The 26867-nt window shown below is 38.5% G+C and overlaps 1 pseudogene; it reads right to left on the bottom strand.

The window, feature by feature from the left end:
• Positions 1 to 4006: 4006 nt before the first annotated feature.
• On the bottom strand, positions 4007 to 5106 carry LOC101434029 (olfactory receptor 13C3-like; annotated as a pseudogene).
• Positions 5107 to 26867: the final 21761 nt, after the last annotated feature.

Raw genomic sequence — 26867 nt, 5'->3', positions numbered from 1 at the left:
CCAGCATGCCAAGTGCACTTGTCCTTTCTGTGGCAAGACCAAAATAAAGAGAAGAGCTACAGGCACCTGGCATAGTGGTTCCTGTATGAAAACAGTAGCTGACTGTGCCTGGAACTACACCACCATGTCTGCAGTCACAGTAAAGTCTGCCATCAGGAGACTGAAAGAATTGAAAGACCAGTATAAGTGCCACAATTTGAAATAGCTCTAGCCTGTAAAAAATGGGTTAATTTTTGTAACAACAACAGAAAAAAAGGAACGACTCAGTTGGTTAAGTGCCTGCTTCCCATGTATGAGCTCCAGGTTCAACCCCTGGTGTCTCCTAAAAAATAAAAACAATAATGATAAAATAAAATAAAATACCCTTTGATTGGATTGGATACAAATGGGGGTCTTTGATTGGAGTAGTTCAATGAGATGTGACCCTGGGTGAGTTTGACTGTCTTCCTAGAGTCCTTTATAAATAGGAGAAACATAAAGAGACACAGAGAAAGAGTTGCCATTTTACCCTGCCATGTGTGAAAGGACTCCAGGGTTACCGATGGTCACAGAGAGAGAAATAGGAGAAGCTGAGAGAGCAGTGGAGGCTGGAATCAGAGGAGCAGCTAGAAGAGTCACATGACTGATCACCGACAGCTAAGCTCAGAGAGCAAGTGAGTCTAGAGGAGAAAGCAAAGACTGGCTGCCATTTTGCCTTGCCACATGGCAGGAGTCCAGAATCACCAGCTTTGGTAAGATAGTATCTTTGATGATGCTTTGATTTGCACATTTTCAGAGTCTTATAACTAAGAATTTACCCTAATAAATTCCCATAATAAAAACAAACCTGTTTCTGGTACTTTTGTATTGCCAGCCTTTAGCAAACTAAGAGATGGCCTATAATAATAAATTTAGCATGACAACTTTATATTCTGTACACCATTATCTCATACCCGCAGTATCAATTCTCATACATATTACCGTAATATTGGTATGTAGAAATTTGAAAAATCACACAATTCTTTTGGATATAGTGCAATTCTTCATTGGTCACAATTTTTATCTCACAGTTGAGGTCTTATGGGACTTCTTTCTACTTGTAGGTCTGGAATAAAAGAGGGTAGTAGGGTTGGATAAAGAGAGAAATTACCAGTGCTTGTAGGTCAACTACCTCAGGGGATTCTATTACACTTCCAATAGTGAAACAGTTAATTTCTCCAGATGGAGACTGTTTCTTCAGAGGAGGCAAGTACAAGTTCATCAGGAAATGCTGTTTTATTTCTTCCAATGGAGATGGCAGAGCAGAATACACTTAGGTGGCAATGAAGACACAGCAGAATTTATGGGTCCAATGTCCCATGTTCATCATGATCAGACCATATATCTCTGTTCAAATTTCCAGGGTTACTTTTCTTCCCATTCAGAGCTCTCACTTTAACAGCAGACACCATGTAATGTTGGGAATTTAATTCATGTTTTAAGATTGTTACTTGCATAATGAGACTCGCATGAGGTTTTTATAAATCGTAAATGTGCAGGTGTAAGAAATAAGAGTTTCTTTCAGGGCACATATAGAAACTTTGACATCATTCATGTAGTGTTGAGCTGGGAATTTGAAGCCCTGAGCTCATTCTTTTAATGAATAACTGACCCAGGGTATTTAAGAACAACCAGTCATCATTTATAACTGCTCCAAGGGGTGTATTCTACAGAATACCATGTGAATGGTGGCCCTAGGATTTGAGCACTTTGTGAGTGCCCTCAGTACTTACTACTCTTTATTGTCTCCTGACCCAGAATGAGTATAACTGGCCATTCATACCAGGCAGTCTTCCTTTGGCCATGCTAACCTGTCAGGATCTTTTATTCACTTCAATTTTTAATACCTGACTTCAAGTTTATATTGTATTAATTTAAATATGCTTATTATAGTTACCACATATTTGTCTCTTCAGCTAAAAGGGCTTCTATTTGTAACCAACATTATTTCTTAGTAGTTTTTATTGTTCATGCACTATTTACAAGGTCTTGCACAAAACACATGTTCAAATAAATATTTGTTGATTTGAGTTAAATGTACTTCTGTGAGATGAGATGGTTGTATTGTTCTTAATACATGCTTTTTAATTTGGTAATTCAAATTTTTTAATCTGAATTAAATGTTTTTGTGAAAAAAAATAGCATTTAATACTGGGTTTTAAAACATTGTTAAGCTGTGGAGACAGAATGTCACATGAGATGTAATGGAGAATAGTGTTCAAATGTATAGATTCAGAGCTCTATTTAAAAACTGTGAGAAAGAGCTTCAGAAAAGGAGGCTCAAGTTTTGCCCCCCATTCAACTTCCATCATTCCCTCAGTTGTCATTCAGTGAAATATACTACTGCAAGCAATGGCTTTAAATATTGAAGCAGCATATAATTTCATAATATACAAAATACAGAGCAACACTTGAGGATCTAAAAATATGTGGTAAAATTTTCCATCAAAACATAAGTATATGTGCTGAGTGTCTACCCAGTCCAAAACTTGTCTTGTAATAGTGTTACGATGAAGAAAAATTAAAAGGAAGTTTTCTACCTTTAAGTAGATTTCAGATTTAGCAAATCTTGACATATGCATGTATCTCAGGCAGCAAACGATGAATAGTAAGGACCAATGAAGGAGTCTACCTAAACTGCTTATAACACAGAGATGAAACCAAAACTGGGAAAACAGGACCAAAAAAGAAAAAACACACACACACACAAAATAGCCCTCTCTGGCATGCTCTGTATAAAATTCCTTATAAGAGTGTAGACGCAGCGGCGGACTTGGCCCAGTGGTTAGGGCATCCGTCTACCACATGGGAGGTCCATGGTTCAAACCCCAGGCCTCCTTGACCCGTGTGCAGCTGGCCCATGCACAGTGCTGATGCGTGCAGCGAGTGCCTGCCACGCAGGGGTGTCCCCTGCGTAGGGGAGCCCCACACGCAAGGAGTGCGCCCAGTAAGGAGAGCTGCCCAGCGTGAAAGAAAGTGCAGCCTGCCCAGGAATGGCACCACACACATGGAGAACTGACACAACAAGATGACGCAACAAAAAGAAACACAGATTCCCATGCCTCTGACAACAACAGAAGCGGACAAAGAAGATGAAGCAAATAGACACAGAGAACAGACAACCGGGTTGGGGTGGGGGAAGGGGAGAGAAATAAATAAATAAATAAGTAAGTAAGTAAATAAATAAATAAATAAATGAATCTTTAAAAAAAAAAAAGTTTAGACATAAGATATCCAGGCTCGAAACTACAAAGAATAGATTCTAATCCCTGGGACTGGAAAGTATCTAACAATTTTTCAACCTAACAAAAGAAATAATGTGTCAATCATGAGAAGGTCTGGTCACTAATGAAAGTGGAAAAAATCCTCTCACTTTTACCCAGAGGCATTTATTATCAAATTGAAGCTCTTTATGCTTTCCAGGTTTAAACAAATTAGCAAGAAACTATTGCAGTAAAAATGCATAAATGAAATTAAGGGGACATGAAAACTAATATTCTGGGGGGAAAAGGCCCCCAGAAAAACACAGTAGACTTTCTCATTTTTGGGAAATACACACTAAAGTATAATTAGGGATAAAGAGAGATAATGTCTCTATTTTCACTTGAGTACCTAATAACATTTAAGTAGTCTGAGGTAGAGCAGAATTTCTATCTCTGCCTGTCTATATCTAAATTGTTGTGTGAATTTTTTTCTTTAGGTTGCCACAGAGTACACCAGAACATTCATTCCACAAATCAACAAAGATAAGATTCTAAAAGAATACTTTGTCTTTGAAAATCTGGATCAGAACTTGTTGGAAGCTGGATTGTTAGCAGACTATGGTCCTCAGTGATTCTAGGTAAGCAAGTCTAGTGAAGGCAAAGAAAAAAATCTCTCTTCCTAACTGTGGTTTCCTCAGTGAAGTTCCTCATTGATTTTGCTAATAAGGTTGATTTTCTTCTTATTATAGAAGATTACGGACCATGCACATTTTCCAGGTTTCTTATTAAATAGGTTTCCAAGTCAAAAGATACTGCACAACAGCTTTTACATCTTTATTCCTCATGCTGTAGATTACAGGTTTCAACATAAGGGTTATTGCCCCATAAAACAGGGACATGAACTTGTCTGATGTTTGAAACTTGTCTTCTCCAACTGGTCTTGAGATATGGGCTTTGCATACATAAAGAAAATGGTACCGTAAAATATCATCATCACAGTCAGGTGTGAAGAGCAGGTGGAAAAGGCCTGTGCCTGCCTGTGGCTGATTTCATGCTCAAGATCATGGAGAGGATAAAAATATAGGAGAAGTAGATGACCAGCCACGGAAGAACTAGGAAGATCATGTTGGATACCAGCATTCAGGGAAATGTAAAAAAAAAAACTAACTTCAGTACTGCTAAGATTTTACATCCAAAATGATTGATAATGTTATTCCCACAAAACAGCAGCTGCATTGCAAAAGCTGTTTGCACAATCGAGTTGATTCCACCAGAGAACCATGACATTGAAACCATCAGCACATTCAACACCTTGCTCATGATTTCGGGGTAACTCAGAGGGTTACAGATGTCCCAGTCAGAAAGAGGCCAGTGGCTACCATTTTGACTCAACTGCCAGCCTGAGGGGAAGCCAGGATCAAAAATCACAGTGACACTAGGAACTGGTTTCTTTCACCCAGATTGACTTGCAGCCCTAGCCTACACTTCAGCCCCACTTCTGGCAGGGAAGAGGCTGGCGGGACCTGCACCAGCCTATCCAGGTAACTGCAGGTAACTTTGGCTGGCACAGACTGAATAATCAGAAGTCTTCTGGGGCAAAAGACATGCAAACATATGTGTCATTGGTGTCTCAGAAGGAATATTTGAAGCAATAATGGTAGAAAATTTCCCAATCCTATTGAAGGATATAGATATCCATGTCCAAGAAGCACAACGTACTCCATCCAAAAAAATCTGAATAGTCCAGCTCCAAGACACATATACTCATCAGAATGTCAAATGCCAAAGACAAAAAGAGAATTCTGAGAACAGCAAGAGAAAAGTAGTACATAACATATAAGAGATACCCAATAGGATTAAGTGCTGATTTCTCACCAGAAACCATGGTGGCAAGAAGACAGTGGCATGATATGTTTAAGATACTACAAGAGAAAAACTTAACAGCCAAGAGTTTTATGTCTGACAAGACTGTCTTTCAAAAATGAGGTCAAGATTACAATATTCACAGATAAACAGGAACTGAGAGAATTTCTAACCAAGGGACCAGATTTTCAGGAAATGCTAAAGGGTGTGCTAGAGCCTGAAAAGAAAAGACAGGAGAGAAATGTCTGGAAGAGAGTCTAGAAATGTGCATCACTACACAGCATGGTGGGAATGTGAAGAAGCATGGGAAAAATACAACTGGAGTGACCTATGTACTGTGGTTTACAGTAATAATGTAATATGCTTGCATCTGTGCAAAAGATGTACTGTGTTGATAACGGGGCAGTATGGAGAATGTGTGCCAAATATAAACTATGGACGTGGTAACAATCAGATGGTATTATTTTATCTGTAACAAATGTTCCACCACAATATGGTGTGTTGATAGATGGATGTTGTTTGGGAATTCTGCACATGTGCATGATTGTTTTACAAGTTTACAACCTCTGTCATAAAAAATATATTTAAAAAATAACAATAGGGTGTATTGAGGGAAAACTATACCAAATGTAAGATAAGAACTATGATTAGTAGTAAGATTTTGACAATATTCTTTCATAATCTGTAACATATATCTTATGAGAATGCAAAGTGTTGGTGGAGGGTTGATATATGGGATCCCTGTATAACATTATGCATGTTTGCTTTGTGGGTTCACAACTTTTACTATACACTTATTGTTTATGTGTGTTCATATATAAATGATATAAATATAATTATAATAGTGTGGGTTGCAGGAAAATACTTTGGTTAGTAGTAATATTTTGACAATGCTCTTTAATCATTAGTTTAAAATGTTTAACAACAATGCAAGGTATTGGTGGTAGGGTGAATTATGAGAATCCTGTATGATGCTATGTATGTTTTGTAAATCCACAACTATTACTATAATTTATTGTTTATGTATGTTTATGTATGAGTGATATACTTCAATAAATTTTAAAAAAAGAAAATTGTCATATAAATTTATAGATGTTTAGGATAGGAAACCACCATAGGAGTCACCTATTATGACTCTCTTTTCATGAGAAAGGAGAGTAATTGAATGTATTTAATGGTAAAGTGATCTGCCAAAGTCACAGACTCACCAGTAATAAATGAATCTGTAACAATGACAAAAGTCTAATATTCGAGAAAAAAAACAAATGCTTTTAAGATTGTAGTTACTTTTTATATTTGGAGGTTGAGATGTAACTGGGTTTATTTACTAAAATTTAAAATTTGAGAATGTTTTTCCAATACATTAAATTAAATTCTTCCATTAAGCAAATATTTACCGAGCACCCACTAAGCACCGGGCATTGGTCTTGGCACTGAGGATACAATATCTGACTGAACATTTTGCAAGGAAATGTGTGCTGGAAAAACAAAGTTGTGTTAAAAACACATAACATGTTTATGCCAAGTATTTACTATAGAAACTACTTTATATGACTAACAAAATCCTGAAGGTTGCAACATTATACCAATAAGCATAGTATAAGGAATTTCTTAAGAACTCCCATTATCCTATTCACATAGATTTACACCTATATTTTAGAATTGAAATGAAGTTTTAAATATAGCCCTGGATAATTCCATCAAAAACATTTTTAAAAGAAATAAAATTGAGGTATTTTTCTGTAATTCTTTTCTTCCTAAAGCAGAGGATAGGGTACCTTTCACAAATGTCTCTGATATTTCATATTTTTGCCAAGTTCATATGTGTCCCAGGAAACATTTTTAATGAAATACTACTTTTATTTTTATTTCTTATTCTTCTACATTTTAATGATACCTTACAGCATTTTAGAATTCATAAAATATGTCCATGTTCATTATCATATTTTAGAATATGTATCTCCACCAGATGATGGGGTTGTTATAATCCCTTTCATCAAGGAATCTGAACAGAGTGGAATAAACAGAACTATAAAGAATTGGTATAACACAATTTGATGAGTACTATAAAATAGATGTATAGATGCAATGTGGATTGGTTGTATGATGATACTAAAGCATCCCCTAATTTTATGCCTTCGAATCAGGTGATGATTGATGCCGTGATGAAAATCACTCTAGCGGCTAGGACTCCTTTTCCTGACATGGTTGGGAAGGCAGAGTGAGGTGTGTGAAGTTGTCATGGATCTACTAGCTTATATACATATATATAATTATAATTCTATAAGTTATATATAGGAATATATATTAGGAATATTCTAAAGAAAGTAAAGATAAAAATAATGGAAAAATTTTAGGATAATTAAAGCAAGTGAAAGTGATCAGATAATTAACTTAAAGTGGCATGAAAAACTAAAAATTTAATGGTTTAACTACTAAGGTCTTTACTGGTTCACTGTAAGAGAATAGGTGGTCAGGTGACCCCATTAAATTCTCATGCTCTACATAAATGCAAGGGATTGATGCAACTTATCCCAGCCCTGATGGATTTTAAAAACCTGATAATGCCACAAAAGCAGAATCAGTGCAATTAAAGCAGATGCGGATTGAAAGTTAAAGGGACAAAAAAGATGATAGTGACTCTGAGTCACAGACTGATCTGAGTCCCTGGTGCACCTCCCAGCAGGGGACCAGAGGTCTTCTGAATTAGTGTGGTACCATGACCTGGGGACAGTGATTAAACATTCAGAACTTTCAGACAAATGCGCACAATGTACTATCATACTGAAAATATCTAATGACCAGTTAAAGTGCAATAAACTTAAGTTAGGGGGATAAAGTGATGCAACTGTGAAAAACTTAAAAGATAAAAGTGTGAAGGAGACATTAGCAAAAATAGTGGAGTAGAGGATCGCCAAAATCCATCTGTAACAGTTTGATCTTATTCACAAATTCCAAAAATAGACGTTGAATTATGTTTCTGAACTGGTCTTTTCCTCTGGGCATATTAGATTATATTGGCCTCAAAGGTTTCACTTTTACTTGATTGGGGCATGTCAGAAGGATGTAGGGTCCCCACCCCCTTGTTGGGCAGGGACTCACAGCAAAACCACACTGCAAAGAAGGGAAGTTAGAGTTTTGGGCTGGGGTCCCAGGAATAAACACACAGAGAAGCAGATACATTAGACAGAGCAGAGGCCCTCTAAGAGAAATGAGCCATTCACCTGATAGTCTGCAGTTGACCTTGAAGAGAGATGAGAGCAGCTGAGCTTGGAGAGGAATGAGCCCCAGGAGATAGACAAGACTTATCTCAACCTACAGCTGATACAGGAAGAAGCTGGGACAACAGAGCCAAGAGAGGAAGAGGGAGCCTGAACCCTTGCAGATTGGCAGCCATCTTGCTCCAACACATGGCAACAGACTTTGGTGAGAGAAGTAACTTACACTTTATGGCATGGTAAGTGTAAGCTTCTACCCCAAATAAATACCCTTTATAAAAGTCAAAAGATTTATGGTACTTTGCACCAGTACCCCTTTGACTGACTAATATGCCATCCCTTCACAAATGCAACAATTAGGCTGGGAAAAATAACCAGAATGAACATTTTTGGAACCCTGCAATTTAATAAAAAATTTACAACAACAGGGGAATATTTATGGGAGAAAAAAACAACAGCAACAACCAGCTGACTCTCTGTCAAAGAGAACTGTGGCATTTTATCTTACCCTGGCCAAATCCCTGGCATTACAGCTCAGTGGCTTCCAGGTCCTGGGTGAGGAAAGGTTTTCCATCTTGAAAGGGCTAAGCTGAAGTAGGTCCTAGCCACCTCGTTTGCTGTTTCCCTTCTGGTGGGAAATGCTTAACCCTGGTAGGATGGCATGTAGGTTTGCCAGTCATCCACAAGGTATGATTGGAACAGGTTTTGGAATAAGGGCTAGGAGGGAGAACTGCATTAAGCAGGTCTTTTACCTGGTGTGGATTGAAGACTGCGAGGCCAACCCCAAGTTAATTTAGTGGCTTTCTAAATTAAAAGGGCTGTTGCCCCCACTGCTCTTAAGCAAGGTGGCCAATTTTTATCTTAAAAGCATGTTCACTGACTAATAGAAAATAAAGTTTACCAGGACTTTTAGCATATTCAATATCTCTCTGAATATGGTCTAGAATAAAAAAGATATCACCATAATCATTAGGTATATATCTAGAGAAGAAGATATAGGTGCAGTATTTAATACTAATTAATGTACTATCATTGCATAAGTTTCTCTTTGAGTTGCAATTAATAGAGATAAGCTCCAGATTTGCAATACCTTACATGTTATCTCTCAAAGGGAGCAGACAATAATGCCAATTGTGTTTAAGTTCTACTTACATCACTCTTGAAATTATTACTCCATTTGGTATGTCCTTCACACAGACAGCATGCTGCAGCACCTTTGACTCTAGAGAGAATCTAGAAAGGTAGGCTCCAGTATTTCACTGGCATTGAGCACAGTGCCCTTTGGCACTATGAAACAGCACCAGTCTGGAGGCGATATCTATTGTATATCTGGCCATTTTGAGCCATTGCTGGCTGCTGCCAGAGTTCAAAACTGTAACATAGTCTCCATCTACTTCAGGAGCACAACCAAAGATGTAATAGATACCTGTATTGTTTTAGGGATCAGTGACCAACCGAGCCAAAAACTCAAATGCAGAGGCAAACTACAGTGCATTGAAGGCCTGGTTTGAATGTACAAGAGAGTTTGACAATGCTGAGGTATAACTCCTTTAATTTTTACACACTTTCTAAATATTTCCAATGCAATGTAAACACTTGCAATAGTAGGTTTAAGCTAAATCTACCCAGTTATAATTTCAGTTATTATCCTTATGTTGTTTTATAATATATAGGCATTTATATAATGATATTAACTAATAATTAAAGTTTCTAGTAAGTTTTTACTTTAAGGTGAATTGGGTACTTTTATTAACTAAGTTATAAGAATTTTATTAGTAACAACTTTGCTAAATTTTTCTGCTTTCTATCAGTAGAACTAATTCCACTTGTGATTTATACATTAAATCCTCTTTCAAGACTGTATTGACATTTGAAGATTCATTTTAGATTACTTTTCACAATTATCCAATTTTTAATAGGTTAACTCAAAATCTGATTTCCTATGCGCAACAAACTGGCAAAGTTAAAAGAATATTTCAAAGTTGAACATAAAGTTAAACACAGACTAAAACAGAAGGGAGAATTTTATACCCTTAGCATTTCTAGGAACTTTTGATCTTAATCGATGGCACATGAGGTTTCTTATTTTCCAGACGAGGTTTGGTAACTGGTCTGGATCTTGATCCCTATTCACAGCTTTATTAGGCATAACTGAGTTTAAAACTGAGAAGGTTGTTTCAAATAGGGACTTAATGAAAGTTGGAGGTGTACTTCCTCATTTTCTATAAGGAGACATGACATGAGGTTTCTGGCCCTCAGCTCTGTCTGTCCTCTTCTCTTACACTGGTTTAAGTGGAATTCAGGATCCCAAAGAGAGGCTGCTCTCAGCTTTACTGTGGCCATGTAGACCAGCAGTAGGCAAATTTTCCCAATTCCTGAGAAGGTTCCAGATCCACCTATTGATTCCCTATTTTATTAGCCTGCCTCAGCTGCAATCTAATAAAAAGCTTACAACAACAGGGGAGTATTTATTAGAGAAAAAAAAACAACAGCAACCACAGCTGACTCTCTGTAAAAGAGAATTGTGGAACTGTGTCTTGCTGTGGGCCACATCCCTGGCATTACAGCTTAATGGCAGCCTTGAAAAAAACAACCCACATCCCTGGTACAGTTTCTGAGTAAAAGGGACCAGCGTGGGCTTTAGTCATTCAAAATCGTGGTGGTTTGTTTTAACCTACCTGGAGGTTCCCTGAAGAACTGGCTCAAAAGACTGGCCTTTATGTCATTTAATTGGATCTCTCTCAGGGTTTAATTGACTGACCAGGAAGAATTTGCCAAAAAATTTAAAGCCAAACGTATTACCTGCCTCCTCCTGGCACAAGAGATAGTAGTTGGGGAAGACAATCAACAATCCAAACTTCTTCAAAAGCAAGCCTAGGGAATGAGATGGTTTGGAGAATAAGAGGTTTGTAGCACTCCCATATATTCCTGGAAATGCAGAATTGCTTGTGCATGCACAGGGATGGGTGCATCATCAGAAAAGAAATTAAGAAAAGCAAAGTTGTTACCTCCAGCTAACTTGCAATCTATGCACAAGCAGGAAGTGAAAATTATGGCTGAGTTGTAAACACCTGGCTGAATTTCAGAGTCTGGCCTCAACATGTACACAGAAGTAATCTGCAAAGACTGGATACTTTAGTTTTTTTAATTTTTGGTTACAGGCATTTATGAAAATCTTTGTCAAATATCTAATTCACAACTAAGCTAATGGAACAGAGACCTCAGTAGTCATAAACAACCAAGAATGCAGACCTCACAAAATTGGGTCAGAAAAATAACTGAACAAAGAACAACAACTTCAGAAGCAGCAAAAACAAACCCTGGGGAATGAAAATTCTGATTTCAGGATTTGCCACATAATAATATTAAATGTTCAGGTTTCAGTGAAATGTTATGAGACCTCCATAGAAACAAGAAAGTGTAGCCCAAACACAGAAAAACAAAAGTAATCAATAGAAACTGTTCCTTAGTGTTTCAGGTTGCTAAAGCCTGCCAAGGTAAATACCAGAAATGGGTTGGCTTTTACAATGGAGTCTTGTTAACTTATAAGCATACAGTTCTGAGGGGGAGAAAAATGTCCAAATCAAGGCATCCGGCTAAGGGCTCTCCTTGAGCTGCAGCTGTGGGCAGTTAGACATAGGCAATGTCAGCTAGACAACCCCCTCTCCTCTGGACCTCGTGGCTTTCAGCTCTGGCTAACATGGCTTCTTCTCAGTTTCTGAGTTTTGTTGATTTCACCTTTGGGTAGATCTCCGTCTCTAGCTTTTTTTCAGTCTGTGGCTTTTTATAAAGCTTTTTATACCTCAGTTTATAAAGGACTCTAGGAAGAGAAGTAAGACCTACCCTGGGTCGCATAATCTACTCAAAGACCCTTAACTGAAGCACTTTAAACAAAACATCCCACCTAAAGTAGGTTTACATACACAGGAATGGATTAGTTTTAAGAACATGATATCCCGGAAAGCACTAAGCTTTAAATTGCCACACCCCACTCTCCAGACCCCCAAAACACTTGTCTTTGCATATGCAAAATACATTCATTCCATCACAATACTTCAAAAATCTTAAATCATTTTAGTAACAGTATTAAGTCTCATAAAAATCAGTTGTAGGCATGTAGTCTGTTCTGGGGCAAAACTCCCCTCAGGTTGTGGTCCTATGAAACTTAGAAAACCAGTTATCTGCTTCTAATATACAAAGAAAGGAAAGCCATAGAATAAATATTTCCATTAATATAGGGAGAAATTGGAAGGAAAACAGGAGTCATGGGTCCCAAACAGTTCCCAAAACCTGCAGGGCATCCTCCGTTAGATTTCACAGGTTGAGAGTCATCTACAGAACCATGGTTTCTTGTCCTCAGGGTTTCAACCCTTTCCATCGGCTTTCTCAGTAGCTATGTTCTCAGCTCCACCATCATGAAGCATTAGGGTAGTGGTAGGACTCCAGGCTCTACCCTCTGGAACACAGGGGTGATGGTCGGACTCTTCCCAATTTCTAAGACACACTCAACCACCTCAGAACAGGTGGAGTATGGGCCAAACTCTCCCCAATGCCCAGGAAATGTACTCCTCCCTCTCTGAAGCCTGGGACAGCAACACTCTTCCTGAATAATGGGGTAGAAGGCCCACCCTCTTCAAGCTCCAGGCATACTCACCTTTTCCACACACAATGGTGGGTCTGCTCTCTAGGGCCAAAAAGATGCCTTTAGTACAGACCTCTGATTTCATGGTACTGGAATTTTTCCTTCAATCTCTCCCTTTTCTGTCACTTTTACTTCAGGCTAGCAATGGTCCTGTTCATACAGATCTCTCAAAATAAATTGTTGGTTTCACATATAGGAAACAGGAGTTCAAGCCATCAGACAGTAAGACCTTCTACAGATATCTCTTGGATAACTGCATTTCCAATTCTGACTTACACTGAAAGGACTGGCTGGTTCCATGTTCAGACCTCACTGGGGCACTATTCTCTAGGGATTTACTTTCTGGATGGTTAGAAAGTACCAATCAGTTGAAGCCAGCTAGTAAGATAGGGAATCAATAGATAGATCTGGAACCTGGCAAGAAGTCCATGTGGACATCAATAACCCTAAGATGGCTGCTGGAAGACCCTCCCCAAGAGTCTGTCCTTCAGAACATGACTTCCTCCAGAAGCCAGGAGAAGCCCTGGATATTATCCAAGGACTTTATTATTGGGCCTTCATGGGGGACTGATGGGTGGAGTAATCAAAGAGCTGGAACTCCGTCCCCATCATTAACAAAGGGTGGAATAATTAATGGTTCAAAAAGCAGGTGCGAGGTCTGAATTTGCTCTCTCTCTGCCTGGACATTGACACTGGCTGCCTTCTCCCCCCACTTGCATCACTATGCAAGTAAACCTGGGGATTTATAATCTATAATGGGAAATTGTAGTCAGTAAATCAGCCCGCTTTATCACTTTTCAGCCCCTTCCTCTCTACCTGGGACCCTGATCTGTTATTTTCTCCCATTTCTTGTCCCTCCCTACCTGGATAAATTACTTGCCTAACTCACCCAACATGCTCTTGAAATTCATTTCTGCAGCATAGTCAAGAACCTAGACAAAATCTGGTAACATATTTGATGAGCCTGCCCAGGAGCTTATTGGTGAGTGAAACCGTGGCCTCCAGCCTATTTAATGCCTTCCTCTGGTTCTCCATTTTAAACAGGTTTGCTATGAGCCCCCACAGTACATAATCCCAGGAGGGAAGAGGCTGGGGCATGGGAATTCTCAGCATCTGCACCTCATGCCCAGGCTTATGAGATCTGACCCCAGCCTGGACAGCTGGGTCATAGGGCAGTGGCTCAAATCACAGCACTGCCAAGACAGAGGTTCCCCAGCAGAGTGCTGGGCATTGCCAAGTTTCTTTTTCAAGCCCTTTTAGCAGCCAGAGACTTTGTCCTCCGGCCTGCTGTTGTTTCTTTCTCCTGCCTTCTCCCCTCAAAGGCATCACAGCAAGGGTAGAGAGCTGGGGGTTTGCCCCTCCCAGTGAGTCCACACCTTTGCAAGTGGTTTCCCTATCTAATTACACTCAGTTACCTGGGGGATGAAGTGAGAAGGCAGTAGGCAGAGCCAAAATGGATACCACAGGAGTTCCCTTCCTCAGGGGGGTCACAGGCCAGGATACCCTTGCATAATTAACCTTTCCCATGTTTTTTTTCTTCCTACTTCTTGCTACTGAATTTCTCTTTACAGGTTTGTGTTAAAATAGTTTGGAATGTCTTAAAAACTGTAAAATGGAAAATGCCTTTTCTAGCAAGGAAACTATTGCCTCAGAGCCCCAATGCCTTAGCTAGAACAATTGTTAGCTAGAACAATTGATCTCTAATCACTTAATGACCTTTTGATAGCTGGTCTAACTGAGATACTTTCAGACAGTAAAGTTATAAAACTAGGCCTGTGCCTAAGACTTCTGGAAGGATAGGAGGAAGAAGCTTTCTGCCCCTTCTCCCTTGAAGGAGTAGTATTCAGCTCAGAGGGCATCTAATCTATCTGATCTGTCTTCCAAGTCCAGAATGTCCCCAGAAATGCCCAGAGGCAGAGTCTCTGATACCTGGAATGGTGGGAACCAGAGAAGTAACTCTGAATGACCCCAAGACTTGAAAGGTTGGGCACTTCTATTCAGAGAGCAGCCAAACATTTCCTGAGATTTAACTCAGTAACTTCTGTTTGGGTAACAGTGCAGTTAGTCTTGGACCCTGGAATGCAGGGGTGCTGAGAACCAGAGCAGTAAACTCGGAATGGCCCCTATTCCATGGGTCCTTCAATTCAGAGGGCAGCCAAATAACCTGAGACATCTCAGGCACTTTGATTTGGGATAACTGCTCAAAACTTCTCCCACCAATTCGGCATGGGTGTTTTGATCTGATCTCCAGAAATCAGCTATCCCCCAAGACCTAGGTTGCCCACAGGGATGCTTGTAGGCCACTTGGGCTCTGAAAATTGAAATTCTCAGGAGCTGGGACAGAGCATCAACTCCAAATTATGTGGAGTGGTGAACATTTTAGTCAGACTAGGACTCTGGGATGCCAGATCGGTTGACTAAAAAGTGCTTCTTCACTCTTCCTAGAATAATGAGTGCAGCCTCTTAGCCCACCAGTAAACTCTCCATAGGAGTGTCTCCTCAAGAACCAGAAAATTCTGCCTACTGCTGTTCTATATGGCCACAGTATAGCTGAGAGCAGCAATTGTATGAAATCCTGAATTCCAGGTAAACCAGTGTAAGAAAATAGGAAAGACAGATCTGAGACCCAGAAACCTCATGTCAAATCTCCTTAAAGAAATGAGGAAATAAGTCTCAAACTTTGAATAACACTCTTTTAGAAACAGCCTTCTCAGTTTAAACTTGGTTTGCCTATAAAAGGTATGAATAGAGATCAGGATCAAGACTGTTACTAAACCTCTCCTGGAAAATAAGAAACCTTTTGTGCCATCAATTAAGAGTAGAGAGTTCCTAGAAATGCTAAAGGTATAAAATTCTCTCTTCTGTTTTAAACTGTGCTTAACTTTGTGTTCAACTTTGAAATCTGCATTTAACTTTGTCAGTTTGCTTGTGCCTAGGAAATCAGATTTGGGGTTCACCTATTACAAATTGGATGACAGTGAAAGGTAACCTAAAAATAGTCTTTAAATGTCAATACTGTCTTGTGAGTGGATTTAATGTATAAATCACAAGTGGAATTAATTCAGCTGTTAGAAAAGCAGAACACATTCACAAAGTTGTTACTAATAAAATTCTTGTAGCTTAGTTAATAAAGGTACCCAATTTACTTCAAGGTAAAAGCTTATTAGAAACTGTAATTAAGAGTTAAGATCATTTATATATGCCTTTATATAATGAAACAGAAGGATAATAACTGAAATTATAATTGGGTAGATTTAGCCTAAGCCTACTATTATAAGTGTAAATTTTAAAACTGACCTTACCTTCATTTATGGTCACTTCTAAGCCTAGCCTCACCCCTTGCCTTTGCTTATGGTCATTTCGTAACAGCTTCTGCCCCTTTGACTCAGGGGAAAGCAAACTTGAGACATTCCTGTCTCCTGTCCTAGTGGTATAGTGACCCTGCTTTCTCTCATGGGTACAAGTGTGGACTAAATTGCTGCTTGGTGGAATTCTCAACCCTCAAATTTGAACATCCACTCTTCCAGTCCTGTGGCCACTGGAGTCCTGTTATCTCAGGACTGGGAAGTGAAGAAAGCCTATTGTCTTGACTGTCGGGCTTCCTAAAAGCAGTAATTCATGAGAGAAACCAGTTTCCTTGAGGCTTTGATAGCCTCATTGAATATACATAGAATTAGTCTTGCTCATCCAAGGTCTGCTAAAGTCAAAGTAAAAAATAAAGCAAAGTAAAAAATGAAGCAAAGGAAAATTGTATTAAAACATTGGATAAATTTTGGTTATAAGCAATAATTAAGAAATGAAATTCTTGTACAAAACTGCAAGGTCACAGAGCAAATTAGAGTAATTAAAAAGAGCCCTCAAAATAACTTCATAGTAGTGAAACCTGTCTGGAAGCCTCCTCAAAGTACATATTCAAGTGGTGGTAATGAAAAGTTACCTTAGTTCCACTGGGAATCTTTAATTTTCACTTTTTAAAAAATGGTAGTTTTTCCTCTACTACTAAAGTAAAATACCTGCTAATTAATATCTTTGTGATAAAACTGTAGAAGTAAGCAAAGTACTAAAAAAGTTCATTTGATATGCTACACATTGTATTTGAAGTGTTTAAAAAAGTGTATAAAAATCAAGAGATAGACTTCAGCATTGTCAAACTTTCTTGGTTGCTTCTCCATTTGAGTTATTGGCTAGATTGTCACTAACCCCTAAAACAACAAAGGTATCTACTACATCTCTGTTTGTGCTCCTGGAGTTGATGGAGACTATGTTGCAGTTTTCAAACTCCTGCAGCAGCCAATTATAATTGGCTTAATATAGCCAAATGGACAATGGATATCACCTCCAGATTGGCACTGGTTCATAGTGCTGAAGGGTGCTATGCACCAGACTGGTGGAATACTGGAAACTACCTTCTTAGCTTCTCTTTAGGGTCAATGATGCTGCAGCTTGCTGGTTGTGTGAAGGACATACCAAGCGGAAAAATTATCACCAGAGTACTGTATGCAGAAGTTAAACACAAATGGCTTTACAGCCTGCTCCCATGAAGAGATAACATGTAAGTTATTGCAAGCCTGGAACTTTAATCCATTAAGTGCAGCTCAAAAAGAAACTTAGCTTTTGGTAGTATATTAATTAGTATTAAATACTGTTCCTGTATTCTATATACATGCCTGATGATTATAATAACATCTTTTCTATTCTAGACCATATGCAAATAAACATTGAACATATTAAAAATTCTGGTAAACTTAATTTTCTAAGTAGTTAATAAATGTGCTTAGCCCAGGCCTCCCTTTTAACCCTTATTACAAACCTGTCCCACTCATACCCTGGAGAGGACTGGCAGACAGACATGCCATCCTACCAGGGCTAAGCATTTTCCCACCAGAAAAGAAACAGCAAACAAGGTGGCTAGGAACCACTTCAACGTAGCCCCTTTCAGATAGTCCATAAACAACCATTCCTCACCCAGAACCTGGAAAACCAGGTTCTGACCAAAACTTGGTAGGAAAACAAGCCTCATTGTCAATTAAAGCCAAAATGTAAGGAACTTCACTCTGTAGTTCTGACCACTTCCACAGATGTTAAAGAAGGAATTTCCAGCTTGGTGCACTAATCCTGAGTGAAGCCAGCAGCCCAAGAAAGTGTCAGTTCACCAGAAACACCTGATGGGATTCACTGGATGGCTTAAAATACCTCTTAAAGAGAAAAAGCTAAGTAGAGACTATGTCAAAGTCAGCTGCTCCCTCTAACTCTAGCCAAATACCTATTGCTAGGGGCAGGGCAAACCAGACATACCTTTAAGAAACCATGTCTGTTTCATATCCTATAGCTTAACTGAAAAGGCAATGCCTTTTCTCATTCCTCTCCTCTACCATAGGAACTGGGATTGGCAATTTATACCTAACCCCATTGTCTACTGCAATCTCTCTCTAGAGTTAGCCAACAGCATAAAATAACTCAAAGAAAAATACTGTTTCCCACCAGCTTTGGGAAAATGCAGCCTTTGCAGGCACCTGGCCTTTTTAAATTCTGTGGTCCAGTGTCCTCTTAGTGGCACCATATATTCTCAAAATTCTAATAAAGTTTATTTCTTCCAGAATCAACATCTTGTTTGCCATATGGGGACTTCATACAGCTTTGCCCAAGATGCCAGATCCATCTTCCTCCAACTGAGACAGAATAGCAGGAGGTTTTTGTACCTTTTCAGGTAGGGCCTACTGCCCCTAATCATAGGAAGTATCTCCAGAAGAATGCTCATCTCCCTTCAGCACTCCTTTAAGAAATAAAGGTGTAAACTCTGAGGGGGGAATGAAGCCAGCCAGTAAGATAGAGAATCAATAGATGGATCTGAAACCTGGCAAGAAGTTCACATGGACATCAATAATCCCCAAGATAGCTGCTGGAAGATCCTCCTCAAGAATCTGTCATTCAGAACATGACTTCCTCCAGAAGCCAGGAGAAGCCCTGGATATTCCCCAAAGTCTTTATCATTGGGCCATCATGGGGGACTGATGGGTGGGGTAATCAAAGAGCTGGAACTCCTTCCCTGTCATTAGCAAAGGGGTGGAATAATTAATGGTTCAAAAATCAGGCACAAGGGCTGATTTTGCTCTCTCTCTGCTCTGGACCCTGACTCTGGCTGCCTTCTTCTCCCACTTGGATCACTATGCAAGTAAACCTGGGGATTTATAATCTATAATGGGAAATTTTAGCCAGTAAATCAGCCTGCTTTATCACTTTTCAGCCCCTTCCTCTCTATCTGAGAGCCCTGATCTGTTATTTTCCCCCATTTCTCATTGCTCCCTACCTGATAAATTACTGGCCTAACTCACCCAACATGCTCTTGAAATTTATTTCTGCAGCATAGTCAAGAACCTAGACAAAATCTGGTAACACAATGCCCAGACAATCAATGTCTGCTATCTTTGTGCCCAGTGAGTTCTCAGTTTATCTTATTCCTTTCTGATTTGACAATATGCTGCATGGAGAAGGCAGACTACACTTTCCACATTTAGTTTGGAAATATCCTCAGCTAAATATCTAAGCTCATCACTTTCAAATTCTGCCTTTTATCTAACATCAGGAGTCTATTTTACCAAGTTCTCTGCCACTTTAAAGCAAGAATGACTTTCCTTCTAGTTTGCAATGATACTTTCATCATTTCTGTCTAAGTCTTCACTGAAAACATCTTTAGCGTTCATATTTCTACCAACAGTCTTTTCAAGGCAATCTAGACTTTTTCTTCCTGAATCTTCCCCTTTCCCATTTTAAAAAGCCCTTTTAACATTTTTGGTATTTGCATAGCAGACCAACTCCATTCTTTTGGTACCAATTTCTGTTTTAGTTTATTAAAGGCTGCGAATGCAATATACCAGAAATGGGTAGGCTTTTATACTGGGGATTTAGTAACTTATAAACTTACAGTTCTGAGGCCATGCAAGTGTCCAAACAAAGGCATTATCAGAATAAACTTTCTTCCTGAGCTCTAGCTGTAGGTAATCAGGAACATGAGGGCATCCACTCATCTCTCCCCTCTCCTCTGGACCTTGCTGTTTTCGGCTTCTGGAAAAAGTGTCTTCCTCACTCTGTGCTTCATCAATTCCAGCCTCTAGCTCCCAGGGTCTTCTCTCTCAGTCTCTGTACATTGCTTACTGTGTTCCTGTGTGTCTCTGATGTTTTTTTTCTGTGTCTCCAGCTTTTATTCCTTCATTTATGAAGGACTCCAGTAAGAAGATTAAGATTCACCCTGAGCCATGCAATTTTATCAAAGGTCCTTAACTGAGGTGATTTAATCAAAAGACCCACCTACAAAAGGCTTACATACACAGGAATGGATTAGATTAAGAATGTAACTTTCTGATGTCCACAAAAGCTTCAAATTGCAACACTGAGAAAACACAGACATGGAATTAGGGTTCCAGTGGCCCCACCAATATTATCATCATCCCATATGTCTCCATCCCAGTCATCTGTGTTCCACTCTTTTCCAATCAATGCCTTCACTTTAACTGCAGAAACCCTGCAGGGTTGAGATTTTAGTTTCCTTTGTAACTCTACTATGCTTACAATGATAGTCAAGTTTGGTTCTCAGATATTTCAAGTCAATGGCTACAAGAAACAAGATTTTCTTTCAGGGTACACATAGAAACTTTTGCATCATTCTTGTGGTGTTTAAGTTTCAAATTTGAAGCCTTTAACTCATCTCTTTCTTTTCTAACAGTATCGAGAGTATCAAGGTGAGCCAGCCAACATCATTATACCTTTTGACTCCACAAAACTCTGTTAAGATGTTGAAAATACTCTTACCCAGATCCTTGCTTCTTATAAGCATGAAAGTAGGGGAATCCACTGATGATACTTTGCATATCTCTATTGTCAACACACACCATGGATAGTTAGTGGCCTCTTCAATATTGGAAAGGGAGTCATTAGTACCCTTGAGTTCAATTAGAGTAGAGAGCCAATTGCAAAACTCCCAGAACTACTTCAAACATCCCATGTTTACAACTCTGTTCCTCAAGAACCCCACTCCCAGTACCAAACTATTAGTCAGAGGTCTCTAGGGAAACAGAATCAACAGGAGATATCTGTCAATAGTATGAGATTTTATGAGTCTCTCACATGACCATGGGAATGCACAAGTCCAGATTCCACAGGCAGGTTGCAAAGTTGCAAACCAGGGTCTCCAATGAAAGTCCAATGAAGGTCTTTTATGAGTTCCTGGGAGATGTTAGCTGTCCAAAGACAAGCTGGGAAATTATCTCTGAATGCTGAGATCACTTCCCCTTTTAAGGTATTCAACTGATTGGATAAAATGTCACTCATTGATGATGGCAATCTCTCTGGCTGACTTTAGATGTAATCAGTCATCTATGCACTGATGACTAAATGTCCTTGTATTGAAATTAGCCCAGTGCTTTCTTGACCAAACAACTGGGCATAACCACCCGGCTGAGTTGACATATTAACCTAACCATCACTGGTATCTCCAATTAATTTGGCTAACACTTAACTTTTTAATAACTGTTTCAGAAGACAGCATACGCCAGTTTGTGCCCATACAGAGTTAAAGTTGCAGAGATATTTAATTAAGTTCTCTTGCTTATTACCACAGAGACATATATTTGACAAAATTGAAAAGTGCTGTTATTCATTATGTAGATATTATAATGTTGATATCTCAAAGTGAGGATCAGACTAACAGAATTACAATATTAACCAATCTACTCCTAGCCACCAGGAAACAAAGCTCACATTTAATGGGGACCTTAACTTACAAGAGCCATTGTTCAATCCATTCTTCTAAGACCCTGATGCTCAAATAATATTAGGAGCACCAGGAAAATGCAATCACTCTTACCATAGAATTTGACAAAATCCTATAACGGCCAGCTGTTTTAGTCTGCTAGACTGCTGAAATGCAGATGTTGTGAAATGGGTTGGCTTTTAAATGGGGATTTATGAGTTTACAAGCTTATAGTTTTGAGGCTGAGAAAAATGTCCAAAGCAAGGCATCATCAGATGATACTATCTTCTCAAAGACCAGCTTCCAGCCATGCTGGACTCCTCTGTCACACGGGAAGGCACATGGCAGCATCTGCTGGTCTTCCCTCCTTTCCTGGGTTCTATGACTTTCTCCTTCCCTCTCTCTGTGAATTACATTCTCTTTAAAGGACTCCAGTAAGAGAATTAAGTCCTACTGTGGGGCACTCTTTACTAAAGTAACCTAATCAAAAAGCCTTAGTAACAATTCGTTTATGCCCACAAGAAAGGATTAGCTTTGAGAACATGATTTACTGAGGCCCATACACCTACAAACAATCACAGCAACCAAAAAACACTACTGGAATTCACCTGAAATACCCATCATATCAGAAATTATATCCAAACAACATTGTGACAAAAAGAGATGCACAGATAAGTTCATTCATCAAATGAAAATAGTAAGTTCAAAAACATGATGGGAGGCCAGTTGGGTTATTCATCTACTCCATGAGAAGGGGGCTTCTACGTCTTTGGGCTAAAAATTAATACTAAAAAGTTACTCTCCATTTCTGAAGGGAAACTTCTAGAATGATGAAGTATAAGAGGAAGCCAAATGAGCAGCATGATTTCCAGATGGTAGCTCACAGCTGGAGAGCTGACACTCAATCTTGAAGGTAGTTACATTGTGGAGAGTTGAGCACTTGAGTAACTACCCAATAGCACACAATGCAAGACTGCAAGACTCCTACATACACCCTTTCAAATTTATTATTGTTTTTATCAAGTATCTCTAGTGGCTAAGAGTATATACTCTACCAGGCTGGGAAATGATGCCCAGCACCCCACCACTTAAAAACATATAATATTCAAAAGATACCTTACTTTTTAAGCGCCCCCCCCAATAACCAAATCTGTAAAATAAAGATAATAATGTCATATATCTCATACAACACAATAAGGATCAGATAAATTAAAGACAGGTAAATGCATGGAGATAGTCACTGAATCAATTGGTGTTGGGCTATCAATATTTGGCATTGAAGGCAGGTGCCTGAACAACTTAATTTATTGCATGTGGAATGAATGAAAGAAAAATGTGTTTGGGGGTTAAGGAGAAATTACCAATTTGAAAAGTGGGATTATCTGACAAAGCTTTCAGAGAAAAATTTTGAGAAAGGAATATGCATTTCTGAACAAATGGTGGGTTCGGTTGCAAACCCATGACATTAAGTGTAAAGAGGAATTGTTCTTAATAAATAATTATGCATGCACATCATACCTGATTTGGATCTACAGAGAATTATAGCTCAGTTTTGATTTTTACTGACATTTAATTGTTGATCTAAATTGTTTTCATTCTTCTAACCGTACTTTCCTATACTCATGGATGGAGCTGATACTGATACTCAAAGCTCATCTGAAGCTCTTCTCAGTGAGAGATGGGGAGGTGCTGCAGTGGAATGCAGGAGCTGGAAACACAAAGGCTGGATATGGGCTGTTTTTCCTCTATCATCTACATATTTCAGCAAACAATTCTAAATTGCTTGTCTCAGGCCCCTTGTCTGTTAGGTATGGATGATTGTACTGTCTCAGGATTGGGTTTTGAGAACCCCATTAGCTATTTGAAAGTACTATTGAAATGAAGGCAATTTATGATTTTATTCATGGGAATTTTTTCAGGTAGATCATTTTAAAACAGGAAAAGCTATGCTTAGTAAACATTTTTTGTTTATTTGAATCTTAAAACCTTCAAATATTGAGGTAAAATATACTGCAGTATCTGTTTCTTATTTAAGTAGTGTTATTACAAGAATACAGCTATCGTAATTGGGTCTGTGGGACATTGTCCCTGGAGTTTTAGAAAGTTTCTAATCCTCCATGTTTACATTTCTAACTTTAATTTGTTGCAAATATTGGATGCCCTCCCTCCTCACAAAGAATTTAAATGGCCTTGCTGTGCTAATGGATTGTCCTTTGGAACATGTTTCCGGAGCTCAAAATGTCAAGAAACACTGGGGTTGCAAAGAACACCCCAAGAACCCACTGGGCCATCTTTGAACTTTTCATCTGAAATTGAACAAGAAACTCTGGGCCTGAAGGTGGAGTGCATTAAAAAGTTTCATCTCTCAGTTGTAACAGAGGAATAATCTACTGGTAAGTGGAAACTTGAAAAAATAATTACAGCATTTGTTTGCTATATAATACTCATGAATAGCCCCTCACTCAATCTTACACATTTATACACAAAGTGGCAAGCATTTCTGGAGGCTGTAAAGCCAGGCAGCTCTTAGGGAAGAAGGCTGATCTCAAATCAAGGAAAGGAAACCATTCTTCAGACCCAGAAGTACATAAATTATATCACAGTCAAAATTCTTTTTTGATAAACTCAAATTAGGGATTTCATTTCATATGTGTTCTATGTTTTAACTGGATATATCTAATTTTCCTAACTGCAAATAGGCCACTGTCAGGGTAATTTTCCAAGAATGCTCAAAGGCAGAGATTGCCTTCCTTTAAAAAAAAGAGAAAAAAGGAGGTTCCAAGACAAGTTTCATATCTAAGCAATCTAAAGCAAATTAAGTGCTTTTATCAAATATCATACCTGCCTCTTTAAGAAGCATGCATTCTTCTCCTCCTTCCTGCAAATAGAAAGAGAAAATTAGAATACTTTTGTCTCATGCTCTAACCTGCAAAGTAGGTGTGTTAGCTCTCATTTTCTTCAGTAGCCAAACACTTTGAGCTCTATTATTGGTCTTATAATTTGCAAAAAACTTAATTCAATTATTTGACTATTTCCAGCAGTTGTTGCAACCATGATGTTTGAAAGATTTTTCAACAGCTTAGTTAGATTCCTTGTAGACTTATCTTCAAAACAATTATTGCACTAAAATTAATTAAGAGAAAAGAATTACTCCTACATCTAACTCTCTCAAAATTAATGAACACAAACATCCTCTTCCATGAATCTTTTCTGCAAGTCCCTTGGTCCAGGATCATTTGTGATCAGTAGCTTTGAGACTTAGGGCCCCAAAGACCCCTGAGATCCAGTGTGAGCTTTGGTCAGTGTTATTTATGGTACAGAGAGTAAATTGTGTGCAGACAGAAATCTTCCACAGGCCACTTAACTCTGCTTATTTTGTTTACTACTGACATGGATTAGTCTTGGCTAACAAAGATGTTCCAAGAAAAGACATACATATCTGAGTATCTAGGCCATCTACCCCTACATTTTGTCAAATAGTTTCATTAGTAGCAGAAACTATGCTCAGTATACCAAGTCTGTGGATGTCATATACTCAAAATGCCTGTTGTTCTGTTTGGATTTAATCAACCAACCAAACCCACAGCCTCTCTCTGGTTGTCATTAAACTGGGTAAAATTTACACAGAATATATTTCCTGAGTGAGATAATTCAGTGCCTTACAGAATACTAGTAAGTCATTGACCTTCTATCAGCATCATATTCCTTGTTTCTAAAATGAAAAAACAGTAGCTTAGGGCAAAATTCCCTTTAAGCTTTAAAATTGTAAAATCATATGAAAAGAAATTAAGCTGCTTGACAATTGCTGAAGTACTTGTATAAAGGGCTATCCTTTGGCCTTGAGAAATATTGACTTCTAAATAATTCCATTTCTTCACTTCTGTCTCCTTATCCTCAATCCCAGCAATTTTGACCATCAGGTGCATTGCTATTGCTGTGTATATTTTTCATGAATGAATGAGCACACATTTGGACAGGACTTGTAGGCTGCAAAGTGCTTTCACAGTAGCATATCATTGAATTCACCCATTAAATTTATGAAAATGCTACTGTTAACTTTCCATATGAAGAAAGCTGGACTCTGAAGAGTCATGCAGTGGCTTGCCTAGGTCAACTGCCTATAGGGTAGAAATTGTGGCATTCAGACTTGGGATGCCTAAGAAAGTAACTTTGAGTCTCCTACTCTTTTAATTATAATTAATTATGACTCAAGGAGGAGTCAAATGTGCTTTAAGTTCCTCCTATTTTGCATCATCTTAGCATATGTGATCATAATTAACTGGGACCATGTTAATGAGCCTCTGTTAATCCCAATATATAAGTGAAGACACAGGAGCTAGGAGAAGCAAGAAACACAGTATTATGTGACATCGCTCATACATGTGCAGCCGACATTTTTTTCAGCCTGTATTCATTTTTTTAACAAATCAATTTTATTGATACATATAAATGAAGAAGCCAATCCATCTAAAATGAAAAGACAATGGTATTTGGTATAATCACAGAGTTGCGCATTCATCAATCATTATTAGGGCATTTTCATTATTCCAGTAATAATTTAAAAAACAGACAAACACACAAAAACTCATCACTTCTAAATCCCCCCATGCTTCCACTGACTGTCATAGCTACTAATAAAAGAAAACAGACTAAAATGTCAAGCCCTCAAAATTAACGCACATAACTATGAACCTTATTCTCATAAAACTGAAATGTAGTGGTTGCCATAGGTTCTAAGGGGAGGAAGAGGGAAGAATAGGTAGAATATAAGGCATTTTTAGGGAACTAGAATAGTTCAGCATGATTTTGCAAGGACAGATACAGGCCATTATATACATTTTGTCAAAATCTATAAAATAGTATGGTGCAAAGTGGAAGCCATAATATAAACAGTTGACCATTGTTAGTAGCACTGTTTCACTATTTGTTCATCAATTTGTAACAAACATACCACACTCATGTTAGATGTTATTAATAGGGGAAAATGTGAGAGAGGAGAGGGGAGAGGGTGGGGTATATGGGAATCTCCTGTATTTTCAATGCAGCTTTTCTGTAACCTAAAATGTCTTTGGAAATAAAGTTTAAAAAAAGAAAAAAAACTACATTCATACATCACTTATTCTCTTCACTTTTGGTAAAATTAGACCTGCATCTTTAATTCCATTGCTATTATCTTC

This window comes from Dasypus novemcinctus, chromosome 8 (genome assembly GCF_030445035.2).
Source record: "Dasypus novemcinctus isolate mDasNov1 chromosome 8, mDasNov1.1.hap2, whole genome shotgun sequence".
Classification (NCBI taxonomy): domain Eukaryota; kingdom Metazoa; phylum Chordata; class Mammalia; order Cingulata; family Dasypodidae; genus Dasypus; species Dasypus novemcinctus.
This window is presented reverse-complemented; position numbering and strand designations above follow the sequence as displayed.